The 14899-nt window shown below is 41.9% G+C and overlaps 1 protein-coding gene across 1 annotated transcript in view; it reads right to left on the minus strand.

Moving 5' to 3' along the window:
• The window catches only part of cacna1db (calcium channel, voltage-dependent, L type, alpha 1D subunit, b), a 760213-nt gene that overhangs the window by 158191 nt on the left and 587123 nt on the right, over positions 1 to 14899 (minus strand). The window lies entirely within an intron of this gene.

The raw sequence follows: 14899 nt of genomic DNA on the forward strand, positions 1-14899 counted from the left end.
ACAGTCTATTACACAATATTTATATTAACAATGATTGACTCAATTAGTAACTCAAAGACTAAAAGTCAGGAACAAATATTGGATTGAAATTAATTAGAGGAAATTCACAGAAAGAAAACATCCATGCAAGGTAAACATCAGGGAACACTTTTTGTATCTTACCCCAGGTTCCCCTGTAGGGGGGCTCTCTGTTGGCTTTGCAAAAGGCTTTAGAAACGAATATTTAAATTAATAACTAAATAAAGTGATAATGTAAACTTAAATTAGAAGCACTGAGATTTAAACGAGATAGACCAGTTTAAACAAAAAATGGTGCGCTGTCCCCCAGAGCGAAAGGCAGTCCGCTGCCGATGGGACTTGCCAATCAACCGCCCGGTATTCCTGCTGAGAGGCCTGGCCCAATTTGAGGACCAGACTTCATTTGCACCAGGTTGGCGGGCTGCAGCAGCAAACAGACTGCCAGCTCCAGGATGTGTAATATCAGGCAGTCCAACCAGCCTCCAGGCTGGAGATAGGTTCCTAGGATGGGGTTGGGGAGAGCTTGAGCAGCAGCAGCCAGGCTGGATTTGTGGAGTCTGGAGAAGCCCTCCCACTCCTCGCAGAACCACAAAACTGAAGAGGACCTTTGGGTTCCTCTTCAGCCAGCTTGCCACCTGATGCTGGTCAGACGTGCATGGGGCCAAACTAAAATTGAAAACATCATTTACTAAAAATACACAAGCTACTTATAGTAAAATCTCAAAGTGTATGAAGCATTAAGAAACATTTTGTAAAACCGTATACCAGAAAACTACTCACACTTTTTGGCCTTTTAACTAATTACAGTTTGCTGAAATTGGCATGGTGTTATTTAATAACTCTTATACATGTAAGCATAGGTTAGAAACGACAGCATCTCAAAGGAACAGAGCAACAACTGCAAGAGTGATGCATCAATTTTATATACTAAATTCCCAATAAAGAAATAGCTATTCCCATTTGTAATTTGTTATACTTAAGCCCTTTACAAACCACTGCATATAAATAAGGACATTTGGTACCTTTGACCCTTATAGTTTTCATGGCTGTCTTTTTACAACAAATACTTTATTTATTTTCAGCTGAGAGTGAGTGCCATCAATCTAACCTAAGACCTCTGTCAAAACTGCAGTGCATTTAGTCACCAGGAAATGCACAATATATATTTTTTCACACTTTCTGCTTGTTACATCCCACAGGTAATCCAGCTTGTAAAAATATTTGCAAGCAAATAGCTTAAGAATATGAATTACGTAAATAGCACCTCAGATCTCAGCTGCTTTTTTCCTTTTAAATTGTTGAATTTTTGCTTATCAAGATGAGAAATGTTAGCACTGAGACATGGAATGTTTTCCCATTTCAGACACACTGTGTCAAGTACTGCCGAGTCAGGTATACCACTGGTTAGAAGCAGAGTAAAGCTCTGTCCATTCTGCCCCAACATTGTGCTTTGTCCCAATCTCAGAACAGCACCAACTGCTGCATCAGTGTGACATTTCCAGTTCCACAGAAAATGCCTCTCTGAAAAAGATTGCTAACTGGGTTGAGACTGTCCAAACTTAGTTCACATAGGATCCTTACAATCAGTAAACTCTGGGTACCTTCATCACATTAGTCCAGGCTGCATTCAAACCCTTGTCCCAGAGGTCAAAGTGCTAATGTACAAACACCACATGGTCCCCATGCAAAACCCTCTTACTGTGTTCACATAGTTAAATTCAATACTTGATAAGAAAATAAAGTCACTTATCCATGCACAATACATTTATTAAAACAGGTCCATGCACGTATATTTTTTCTTTGTTAAAATATCTAAAAATTACACATATCGTTAACACAAATGTGATAGAATTTATACACTCAAACTGTATTGATATAAAGCTCTAGTTTACTGACCATGACATTCAACGGGTGACCCAAGGCCAACTATAATAATTAATTTGAATATTATGAAAAAAATTAGTACTTTTTGCAGAAAAAGCTGCAATTACTATTGTTCCCAAGCACCCCACATTCTGTCACAGCAACTGATTACATTAAAAAATAGTAAACATGGAGTTGAAATGGTTCAATGCCTCAAGTGCAGGGTAATAATAATGAAAATACGGGAAAGGGAAAATTATGGTGAGGAGTGAGTTCAACAAATTCATGCAAATGCAGTGTGGTGCCAAATGCATGCAATTACCAGTGCATAAGGTTTAAAATGCTTTGGAGCTTTAGAAAATAATTAGCATAAAATGTGACAAAAATTAATTATAGAATTATAAATATCACGATAACTTTGTGTTATCATAAATAGCATACACATAATAATAATAGAGGCTACTAAAACAAATATACACATTGTAAATGAATGAAAAGGAAAAGAGGTAAGTAAATTCGTAAATAATTTTGCTAATTTAATGATGAAAATTTGAAAATTAAAGCACAGAATAAATTAAAGATTTAAGGAAGAATAAATAAAAGAATATTTAACCAAGACACCAAATAGAGTTTTATTAATTAGAATTGTTCCTGTAAAATTAGAGAACCTAAATGTACTGGATATATGAAATTTTACACCTTGTTATTAAAACAAATAATTACTGTTATATTTTGACCTTATTTAACTAACTTTGCTTCACTGTGTCTTTAACAGTATGTATGGAAATGTATCCATAATTTAATTGTGTAGATTTATGATGCACGATCCAAACATGGAAAAACAAAAGTAGACATGTGCATGTTTCTAGATGGATTTACAATGTGCTACAGAAACATAGAAACATAGAAAATAGGTGCAGGAGTAGGCCATTCGGCCCTTCGAGCCTGCACCGCCATTCAATATGATCATGGTTGATCATTCCCTCAGTACCCCCTTCCTGCTTTCTCTCCATACCCCTTGATCCCTTTAGCCGTAAGGGCCATATCTAACTTCCTCTTGAATATATCCAATGAACTGGCATCAACAACTCTCTGCGGCAGGGAATTCCACAGATTAACAATTCTCTGAGTGAAGAAGTTTCTCCTCATCTCAGTCCTAAATGGCCTACCCCTTATCCTAAGACTATGTCCCCTGGTTCTGGACTTCCCAAAAGTCGAGAACATTCTTTCCGCATCTAACCTGTCTAGTCCCGTCAGAATCTTATACGTTTCTATGAGATCCCCTCTCATCCTTCTAAACTCTAGTGAATAAAGGCCGAGTTGATCCAGTCTCTCCTCATATGACAGTCCAGCCATCCCTAGAATTAGTCTGGTGAACCTTCTCTGCACTCCCTCAATAGCAAGAATGTCCTTCCTCAGATTAGGAGACCAAAACTGAACACAATATTCCAGGTGAGGCCTCACCAAGGCCCTGTATAACTGCAGTAAGACCTCCCTGCTCCTATACTCAAATCCTCTAGCTATGAAGGCCAACATACCATTTGCCTTCTTCACCGCCTGCTGTACCTGCATGCCCACTTTCAGTGACTGATGAACCATGACACCCAGGTCTCATTGCACCGACCCTGTTCCTAATCTTCCGCCATCCAGATAATATTCTGCCTTCGTGTTTTTGCCCCCAAAATAGATAACCTCACACTTATCCACATTATACTGCATCTGCCATGCATTTGCCCACTCACCTAACCTGTCCAAGTCACCCTTCAACCTCTTAGTGTCCTCCTCACAGCTCACACCACCACCCAGTTTAGTGTCATCTGCAAACTTGGAGATATTACACTCAATTCCTTCATCTAAATCGTTAATAAATATTGTAAAGAACTGGGGTCCCACCACTGAGCCCTGCGCCACTCCACTAGTCACTGCCTGCCATTCTGAAAAGGACCCGTTTATCCCGACTCTCGGCTTCCTGTCTGCCAACCAGTTCTCTATCCATGTCAGTACATTACCCTCAATACCATGCGCTTTAATTGTGCACACCAATCTCTTGTGCGGGACCTTGTCAAAAGCCTTTTGAAAGTCCAAATACACCACATCCACTGGTTCTCCCTTGTCCACTCTGCTAGTTACATCCTCAAAAAATTCCAGAAGATTCGTCAAGCATGATTTCCCTTTCATAAATCCATTCTGACTTGGTCCGATCTTGTCACTGCCTTCCAAATGCGCTGTTATTTCATCCTTAATGATTGATTCCAACATTTTCCCCACTACTGATGTCAGGCTAACCGGTCTATAATTACCCGTTTTCTCTCTCCCTCCTTTTTTAAAAAGTGGGGTTACATTAGCTACCCTCCAGTCCATAGGAACGGATCCAGAGTCGATAGACTGTTGGAAAATTATCACCAAAGCATCCACTATTTCTAGGGCCACTTCCTTAAGTACTCTGGGATTCAGACTATCAGGCCCCGGGGATTTATCGGCCTTCAATTCCATCAATTTCCCTAAAACAATTTCCTGCCTAATAAGGGTATCCTTCAATTCCTCCTTCTCACTAGACCTACTGTCGCCTAGTACAATCGGAAGGTTATTCGTGTCTTCCTTCGTGAAGACAGAACCGAAGTATTTGTTCAATTGGTCTGCCATTTCTTTGTTCCCCATTATAAATTCACCTGAATCCAACTGCAAGGGATCTACGTTTATCTTCACTAATCATTTTCTCTTCACATATTTATAGAAGCTTTTGCAGTCAGTTTTTAATGTTACCTGCAAGCTTCCTCTCATACTCTATTTTCCCCCTCTTAATTAAACTCTTAGTCTTCCTCTGTTGAATTCTAAATTTCTCCCAGTCCTCAGGTTTGTTGCTTTTTCTAGCCAGATTATATGCCTCTTCCTTGGCTTTAACACTATCCTTAATTTCCCTTGTTAGCCATGGTTGAGCCACCTTCTCCGTTTTATTTTTACTCCAGACAGGGATGTACAATTGCTGAAGTTCATCCATGTGATCTTTAAATGTTTGCCATTGCTTATCCACCGTCAACCTTTTAAGTATCCTTTGCCAGTCTATTCTAGCCAATTCATGCCTCATACCGTCGAAGTTACCTTTCCTTAAGTTCAGGACCCTAGTTTCCGAATTAACTATGTCACTCTCCATCTTACTAAATAATTCTACCATATTATGGTCACTCTTCCCCAAGGGGCCTCGCACAACTAGATTGCTAATTAGTCCCTTCTCATTACACATCACCCAGTCTAGGATGGCCAGCTCTCTAGTTGGTTCCTCGACATATTGGTGTAGAAAACCATCCCTAATACACTCCAGGAAATCCTCCTCCACCGCATTGCTACCAGTTTGGTTAGCCCAATCAATATGTAGATTAAAGTCACCCATGATAACTGCTGTACCTTTATTGCACACATCCCTTATTTCTTGTTTGATGCTGTCCCCAACCTCACTACTACTGTTTGGTGCTCTGTACACAACTCCCACTAACGTTTTCTGCCCTTTGGAATTCCGCAGCTCCACCCATACCGATTCCACATCATCCAGGCTAAGGTTCCTCCTTACTATTGCATTAATTTCCTCTTTAACCAGCAATGCCACCCCGCCTCCTTTTCTTCTCTGTCTTCCTAAATGCTGAATACCCTTGGATATTGGTCACCCTGGAGCCATGTTTCCGTGATGCCAATTACATCATACCCGTTAACTGCTATCTGCGCAGTTAATTCGTCCACCTTATTCCGAATACTCCTCGCAATGAGGCACAGAGCCTTCAGGCTTATCTTTTTAACACACTTTGCCCCTTTAGAATTAATGACTATCTTTGCTATATTTATGTAACAGCACACTCTTATAAGAATGAATTCGGATAATGTAATTGTGGTACCACACATCAAATATTAAGTGAGCATTACTTTAAAACTCATTAGGCCCTATTTTCTGCGTGTCAATAATTTTTAACATTGATTTGGCACCAATCAGAAATGTCAGAGAGGGGCTTTAATTGGTGTTATTGTCAGGTCACATTTTCTATTAAAATACTTACCACCAGCACACAGAAAACACCTGCTGATCCAATTTGATGGTAGTGCATTCCAGACCATAAGACACTGTATAAAAAGATTCTCCACATCTCTCCAAACTCCAAGTTCTTTTGCCAATTATCTTAAATCTGTGCCCTTTGTTTATCAACCCTCTTGTCAATGGAAACAGTTTCTCTCTATCTACTCTCTCAAAATGCTTCATAATTTTGAATGCCTCTATTAAATCTCCGTTTCATCTCTTCTCTAAGGAGAACAATCTCAACTTCTGTAGTCTCTCCACATAACTGAAGTATCTCATCCCTGGTACCATTCCAGTAAATATCCTCTGCAGCCTCTCCAATTAATGATATGGCACAGAGATATATTCCTATTCCATATATTTGTCTGTTTTACCCCTGTACAATCTTTGTGATTCTTGGTGGTATTTCTTTGCAATTATAGTGAAAGAAGTTACAGTTAAAGTGACCAATTTGGTATGTGGGCAACAGGGGTGGATCAGCAACACTCTGTGATGTCTCGGCATTATGGTATAGAATGGGTGAACTGTTGCAGTGGACAGTTCTATGATTTCTCGATGTCTAGCAGTGGTATGAATCTGTGTGCTTATAGACTGAATGCTTAACTGAGAACCACCTTCCTGTCCTAGCAGACACTGTAATTAAACTGGCTGAAACCAGACTTGCAACGTCCTTACCCAAGCCAAACCTCCCTTTATTGATGACCACAGTTCCCAACCAATATCAGCACCTAAGAAATAGGAGCAGGAGTAGGCCATTCAGCCCCTCAAGCCTGCTCCGCCATTCAATAAGCTCATAGCTGATCTTCGACTTTCCCGCCCGATTCTCATGTCCTTTGATTCTCTTAGAGTCCAAAAATCTATCAATCTCAGCCTTGAATATACTCAATGACTGAGCATCCACAGCGCTCTAGGCTAGTTAATTCCAAAGAAATTTCTTCTGAGTGAAGAAATTTCTTCTCATCTCAGCCTTATCCTGAGACTATGCCCCCTACTGCTAGACTCTCCAGCCAGGTGTAACAGCCTCTCAACATCTACCCTGTTAAGTCCTCTCAGAATCTTGTGTTGCAATTATATCACCTCTCATTCTCCTAAACTCCAAAGAGTATAGGCTCATTCTACTCAATCTCTCCTCATAAGACAACCCTCTCATCCCAAGAATCAATCCAGTGAACCGTTGTTGCACTGCCTCTGAGGCAGGTATATCCTTCCTTAGGTACAAAGACCAAAACTGTATCCCATACTCCAGGTGTGGTCTCACCAAAGCCCTGTACAATTTCAGAAAGACTTCCTTACCCTTGTACTCCAATCCCCTTGCAATAATTTGCCTTCCTAATTGCTTGCTATACCTGCATGTTAACTTTCTGTGTTCCGTGTACAAGGACACACAAATCCCACTGAACACCAACATTTAACAGTTTCTCGCCATTTAAAAAATATTTATTCTTCCTACCAAAGTGAATAACCTCACATTTACTAAATAGCATACTTCATCTGCGACCTTCTTGCCCACTCACTCAATAGAAACATAGAAAATAGGTGCAGGAGTAGGCCATTCGGCCCTTCGAGCCTGCACCATCATTCAATATGATCATGGCTGATCATGCACTTCAGTACCCCATTCCTGCTTTCTCTCCATACCCCTTGATCCCTTTAGCCATAAGGGCCACATCTAACTCCCTTTTGAATATATCTAACGAACTGGCCTCAACAACTTTCTGTGGTAGAGAATTCCACATGCTCACAACTCTGAGTGAAGAAGTTTCTCCTCATCTCGGTCCTAAATGGCTTACCCCTTATCCTTAGACTGTGACCCGTGGTTCTGGACTTCACCAACATCGGGAACATTCTTCCTGCATCTAACCTGTTCAATCCTGTCAGAATGTTATATGTTTCTATGAGATCCCCTCTCATTCTTCTAAATTCCATTGAATATAAGCCTAGTCTATGTCTCTTTGTGAACTCACAGCTTACATTCCCACCTAGCTTTGTATCATCAACAAACTTGAATATATTACACTCAGTCCCTTCATCTAAGACATTAATATAGATTGTAAATAGTTGAGACCCCAGCACTGATACTCATAGCACCCCACTAGTAACAGCCTGCCAACCTGAAAATGACCCGTTTATTCTTGCTCTCTGTTTTCTGTCCTTTAACCAATCCTCTATCCATGCTAATATATTACCCTCAACTCCATGAGCCCTTATCTTGCGTAACAATCTTTATGTGGGACCTTATCGAATGCCTTTTGAAAATCCAAATAGTCTACATCCACTGGTTCACTTTTATCTACCCTACTAGTTACATCCTCAAAAAAAACTCTAATAGATTGGTCAAACACAATTTCTTTTTCAGATGATGATATTCTGAGTGCTCTGTTAATACTTTCTCTATAATGGATTCCAGCATTTTTCCGATGACTGATGTCAGGATAACTGGTCTGGAATTTCCTGTTTTCTCTTTCCCTCCTTTCTTGAATAGCAGTGTTACATTTGCTACCTTCCAATCCATGAGGACTGTTCCAGAATCTAGTGCATTTTTGAAGATCACAAACAATGCCTCAACTATCTCCAGCAACCTTTTTTTTGGAACCCCATGGTGTAGGCCATCAGGTCCAGAGGATTTGTCGGCTTTTAGTCCCATTAATTCTTCCAGTACTTTTTCTTTACTAATATTAATTACTTTAATTTCCTCAATCTCACTAGGCACTTGGTTCCTCACTATTTCTGGTATGTTTTTCGTGTCTACTACTGTGAAGACAGATACAAAATATTTGTTTCTCAATGTCTCTACCAATTCCTTATTTTCCATTACAATTTCTCCTGTCCCAGCCTCCAAGGGACCCACATTGACTTTTGTATTCTCTTCCTTTTTAAATACTTGTAGAAACTCTTGCAATCTGTTTTTATATTTCTGATAGTTTACTCTCATATTCTACTTTCTTCTTATTTATCAATTTTTTGGTCATCCTTTGCTGGTTTCTAAAACTCTTCCAATCCTCAGGCTTGCTATTTTTCTTAGCAACATTATACGCCTCTTTTAATCTAATACTATCCTTAACCTCTAGTTATCCACAGATGGATCACTTTTCCCATGGAGATTTTATTTCTCAATGGAATGTATATTCATTGATAATTATGAAATACTTATTTAAATATTCGCTATTGCCTTTTAATCTAATTTCCAAATCTATTTTAGCCAACTTGCTCTTCATACCTATGTATTTGGCTTGATTTAAATTTAAGACTCTAGTCGGTCTGCTTAGAGAGTTGGCTGCAAATAGAGCCCCATGTCTCATATTGCAACATTGGAGCACATTAACAGAAACTTTACATGAACATTACATAAAACATCCAAGTGCCTACCTTTGTGTGTTATTAGTTGGTATGATTGCACTACAGGTATTATAGTCCTAGTCAAAGGACTATAGTGCAGGCATTATATTTTCCACCAGAGAATGAATCTCAGATCAAGCTTTGGAAAATGCTACATTCTGAAACTGAAGGCCGTGATTTTGCTAACCTCGGCAGGACCATGGCAGACAACATCAGTGGTGGGTTCCAACCCTGCTTTTGTCTCCATCCCGGCCTCTGAAATTGTTAAGCCCGTCCAACATGTTTGCCGATCAATTAGAGGAAACGGGTCTGGTGATGTCCACGTCATCTGCTGGTTTACTTAAAGAGACCATGGCTAACTTTATTTTGAAGTTTGTGCTGTCAGTGTTCTGCATTGAGGTGCTACAAACACTAACAAACACTGCATAGAGGCACTGCGCTGCACCCAAGCTCTTCCATGTCTCCCTCCGTATACTTATGGAGGGAGTCACAGCCCACAGGGAGATCCTCTTCCCTTCCCATGGGCGGAAGAGACCTCCTTAGGAGATCAACATAGCCTGGTTGCACAATATAGAGGCGGGCACAAGCAGGGATGTGGTCAGAAGGACCTGAGTGCAAGGCCGCAAATGTTTCAATGATCTCAGTAGATCACGAACCGTTAGTACAAAGCCACACTCAACCACATCCTGCTGTGCCACTCATCACATCCCCATTGCTCTGTCTTCCCTACCCTACTTCTGCACATGCTTACTCACACCAACTTATCTTGCACCTCCACCCATCCCTCTCTAGCTACATTATCACATCCCCATCTGACTAGCCACCCCTCACACTCACCTTCATCGTAGTGCAATCATACCAACTAACAACACACAAGTAGGCACTTGGATGTTTTATGTAATGTTCATGTAAAGTTCCTGTTAATGTGGTGTCAACATTGAAATCTTTATTTTCAACACTTTGCATTCTTGGACAGATTTGTGTGCACCTTTGGAAGTGGCTTAGACATTGTAGAGCTGCTTTATGGTGTTGGTGTGGGGTGGTGCCAACCTGGCGCATCATGTGGTAGCCAGGGTTTGCACAGCGTCAAGTGAAGTAAATCTGACCATGAGGTCAGCGCTGGCATCCCGGCAGCAATGTGTTCGGGTGCTAATGCCCTCTGTCCTGTGCAGCATTAGGTGATTGCAGAGAAGTGTTGCTGTTGTTGTTGTTGGTGCTGCTGGTGTGCCTGGTGCCGCTGGTGTTGGGATTGATCGTGGTGGTATTCTGAGGACCAAGGTGAGAGAGTATAAAGGGCACTCCATGCTGATAGAAAAGATGGCAAGTAAAGCAGAGATGACAGAAGCGATCTGTCAATGGTGAGAGAGGTAATGAGGTCAGACTGGATGGAGACTTGTGTAAAGACTTGTAGCAAGGGGAATCTGTTGTGGCAGTGCAGTGAGGAAGAGTTTGCAGCTGAGGGAAGATATCTCCGTAAGGTGGGAGCTTTTATTGTACACGTGATGTGGTCAACTCAACTGCTGATTCAATGGCCACTGAACTCCCACCTCAGCTTGACAGATATGTTCCACGACCAGTGTGCTCCCCATGGATGAGCTGTCAAATTCAAAAGGCGAGTTGAAATTCATTCTTAAGTGGCTCTGAACAAGCCCCTAATTACCTGAATTGGGTCCCCCGCTGTGAACCCGCCCCTGCATGTCGGGTCTGCTCAGCACGGACAGACCTGACATTGGGGACAGGCGTGTGGCGGTGGGTTCACAGCGGGGTACCGACCCGCTAGGGAAAAAAATGCTTTCCCACCTGACCCGCCGATCGTACCCACTGACCCTCCTTAAATATTGGCATGAGTATATTCTGCTGCTGCTCCAACATACATGCCTTTAGGATTATATCCATGAACTGCACTCTACTAAATGGGAGAGGTAAACGTTTAATGGAGGAGACAATGGCAGAATGCTGCAATTTTTAGCATAGGGTTGAATCCCAAAACACAGAAGGAAGCTTGAAAAGCAGTTACACATGATGTTTCTCATAATATGCATGTTATTGTTGAGGCAACAAATATGAGGCTGATACTTACCAGATTCAGTTGTGATACTTCTAAAATCTACCTCGACACACCCTCCAAGTTCTCTAAACTAAAGAAATTAGTGACCCTCAAGTTTGCTGGTCTCAGCTTCGTCAGGTTTATGGATTCACCCTTCTGATTTGGTAGCAGATCCAAATTTTCCATTCTGTAATTTTCCAATCATTAAGGAGGAGAAATTTGCATCTTTTGCATCTTCCATTATTAACGGGGCGCAAACGATTTCTTATCTTGGCGGGGGGGTTGCTACCGCCTCCCAGGAAATTGGCCGGGAGTTAGTAGAGACACAAACCGGCTACGCCCTGCTCCCTGCAGGTAGCACCCCGGGCCGCTGCGCCGACGATATCACCGCCGTGCGAAGCGATCAGTTTTCACCCTGCAACGAAAATTGGGTAGCACACCGTTAGACTGCCTCGCGGGTCGCAAACTGGGCCACACTCAGCTCACGGGGCGAAAAGTAAAGGACAGATGGGTAGTGCCATTTTTTTTTGCACGACCGACTTACTGGTCCGACCTTTCGTTGTCCATTTCGCAGGGTACGTGCCGCGATGGTGCATCCCAGTATTCCGCTTTTGTGCCAGGCTGTGGCCATGGCACCCCGCACCACGGGAGCATAGTGGTGACTCCTCGCCTCATTGCAGAGCTTGCGTGTCCTTCCCTTTAATGGAAGGGGAGGGCTCTGTGCTCGTGCCAGCACTATGAGACAAATTCGCGTGCTTACCGCCCTGGTCCTGCCCCCGAGAGGAAGTGGAGAGCCCGAGATTATGCTCCACTTCATCTCGGTAGTGGTAACCTTAATTTTGTGGCCGGGACAGGACTTCCGCGACGGACGCAGGAAGTCCCGCCTCGCCTCGGTTACCGCCCCCAAATGGGGCAATACCAAATATCGTCCCCTAAATCTCTTGTTGATACCTTTTCAGACTGTGTTCAACTGCTTTCCAAGCTTCCCTCTGTGTTCTGGGATTCATCTCTATGCTAAAGATTGCAGCATTCTGCTATTGTTTCCTCCATTATACGTCTACTTCTCACTCATGAATTGATTAGTTTGGTGTGCTATTTTCTGTTCTGACAATGGTAATATTAATCTGTTATTTATAAAGGTAAAGACCTTAATTCCTGCTTCTTGAAATGCTCAACAGAGGCTATTGCTGATCTCTGCTGATAGTGTGGTTTAAATTACTACCAATAGTAACTGAAAACCCCAGAGATATTCCTCTTAAGCGATAGTGCAAAACGGGCAATAGAGAATCGGCAGTCCACTTCACACCCCAGCCAATTTTCTTTTTCATTGATTTCAATGGAATTCCACGGACTATCGATTTGCTATTGTCTGATTTGCGCTGCAGCCTGAAGCAAATTTCTACCCCACAGAAACAAAGTTGTATGGATATATTTATTTACATCCTTAAATGTCTTTATTAATGCAAAATTATTTCTGAGTTATTTACTTCGAATGCATTATTGCAATAATTAAGTGAACACTTATTTATTCAACAGAAAATGAAACAAATTACAGTAGGAGAGCACTTTCGACACAGCTGTTTGAATGATCAAGAGCAGAGTAAAAATAAAGCAAATATGAAGATATCAGGAAGCATTGCAAGAAAACCCTCAGGCTGCTAAATATTGTTCAGATATTCTGGTTGAACATTATTTTAAAATCAAATGATTATTTTTAATTAAACCTCTATGAAACCATCATGGCTGGGACTAGGCAAATGAAACCCAAGGGAAGTTTTTAGTTTAAAGTAACTTCCAGTTTCTCAACATTCTATCTACAGAACACAATTAGGTGCACATTTAATATCTTTCTTCGGATTTCCAATTATAACCATAATTTATGCCCCTATCTAATTCACAAACTTAAAATGTAACAAAATGATGATAAAAGAAAAACACATATGTAATAAAAACAAATAAAAAATCTAAATGCAGGATTATCTTATATCTGAAGCAGCCATTCTACTTGATACAGATTACTATCAGCACATGAACTTCTTGCCCCACATTTTTGTTGCACTATCTTCCTGTAAGAGAAATTTGGTATTAGGGGTACCAGCGGGACAAGGGTTAAAGTGCTGGTTCCTGCATAAGGAGGTAAAGGCTTTTCTTCTCAGGCCTTGTATCTCTTCTCACGCCTTGTATCTCTTCTCACGCCTTGTACATTCCAGCTCCAAGGCTCCAGAAGGTACTGTTATGGGTTGGGATACCAAATAGTATTCCAACATGGAATGTCAATAGGAGAGAACCTAAACAGACCGCTGATAAGGCGGTGAGAAGAGACCAGAGAGACTTCATGGCACCAAAGGAAATGTATAACAAATCCCAACGTAATGATACCATTCTGGGAACGGTCTAAGATGGTCACGAGATCATGGCCTGTCAGTCAGAGCTCATGACCTGGCAATCCGGAGTAGTACTGATAAGGTAGTCCAATTAGGGAAGTAGCGCTGATAAGGTAGTCCAATTAGAGATCTAGGGAGGTCTTGTCCGGGAACAGAGGGGTTTTTGAAATGTATACAAGTTGTATGATTGTGCTGTTCGGGGAGCATCCCCACTCACAGGCGGCTGTGATACGGGTTGTTCCCAGACGTTCGTAATAAAGATCGTTATACTTTGCCATCCGTCACTGTCTGCTAACTTCGAGAATTGCTATATGGGCTGGGGCGAGCGTCGACCCTCTATATCAGTGGGCCTGCTCGTGGGAGAGGAAGCCTTCCCTCTCTCCCCCAACACTTCCTAACAAGAGAACTCACTCCTAGATCAAGAACTCTCCACATGCAGCCAATTACTATCACAATCTGGAGCCTTCATACTGAATAATCAATTACAGATGCATATCAAAGTTGGCACTAATTAATCAAATTTATCTTTGAAGCATAAGAGACAGCATTGTAGCTTTTACTCATAATGGCTATTATTACCTTTCAAAGGAATGGATGAGGATGTAGTTTGGACACACAAGGAGATCATCTATGGAATCAGAATCATCATCATCATCATAGGCAGTCCCTCAAAATCGAGGAAGACTTGCTTCCACTGTAAAAGTGAGTTCTCAGGTGGCTGTATAGTCCAATACGGGAATTACAGACTCTGTAACAGGTGGGGCAGACAGTGGTTGAAGGAAAGGGTGAGTGGGGAGTCTGGTTTGCCGCATGTTCCTTCCGCTGTCTGCACTTGATTTCTGCATGCTCTCAGCGACGAGACTTGAGGTGCTCAGCGCCCTCTTGGATGCTCTTCCTGCACTTTGGGCGGTCTTGGGCCAGGGATTCCCAGGTGCTGGTGGGGATGTTGCACTTTATCAAGGAGACTTTGAGGGTGTCCTTGAAACATTTCCTCTGCCCACCTGGGGCTTGCTTGCCGTGTAGGAGTTCCGAGCAGAGCTCGACAACTACAAGAGAAATATAGGGAAGAGCACATGCAGGGACCTTGTACATGGCCTTCTTTGACCTCACAAAGGCCTTTGACACTGTCAACCATGAGGGACTATAACGCATCCTCCTCCGTTTCAGCTGCCCCCAAAAGTTTGTCACCAT

Source organism: Pristiophorus japonicus, chromosome 12, assembly GCF_044704955.1.
Source record: "Pristiophorus japonicus isolate sPriJap1 chromosome 12, sPriJap1.hap1, whole genome shotgun sequence".
NCBI classification, from domain to species: Eukaryota; Metazoa; Chordata; class Chondrichthyes; family Pristiophoridae; genus Pristiophorus; species Pristiophorus japonicus.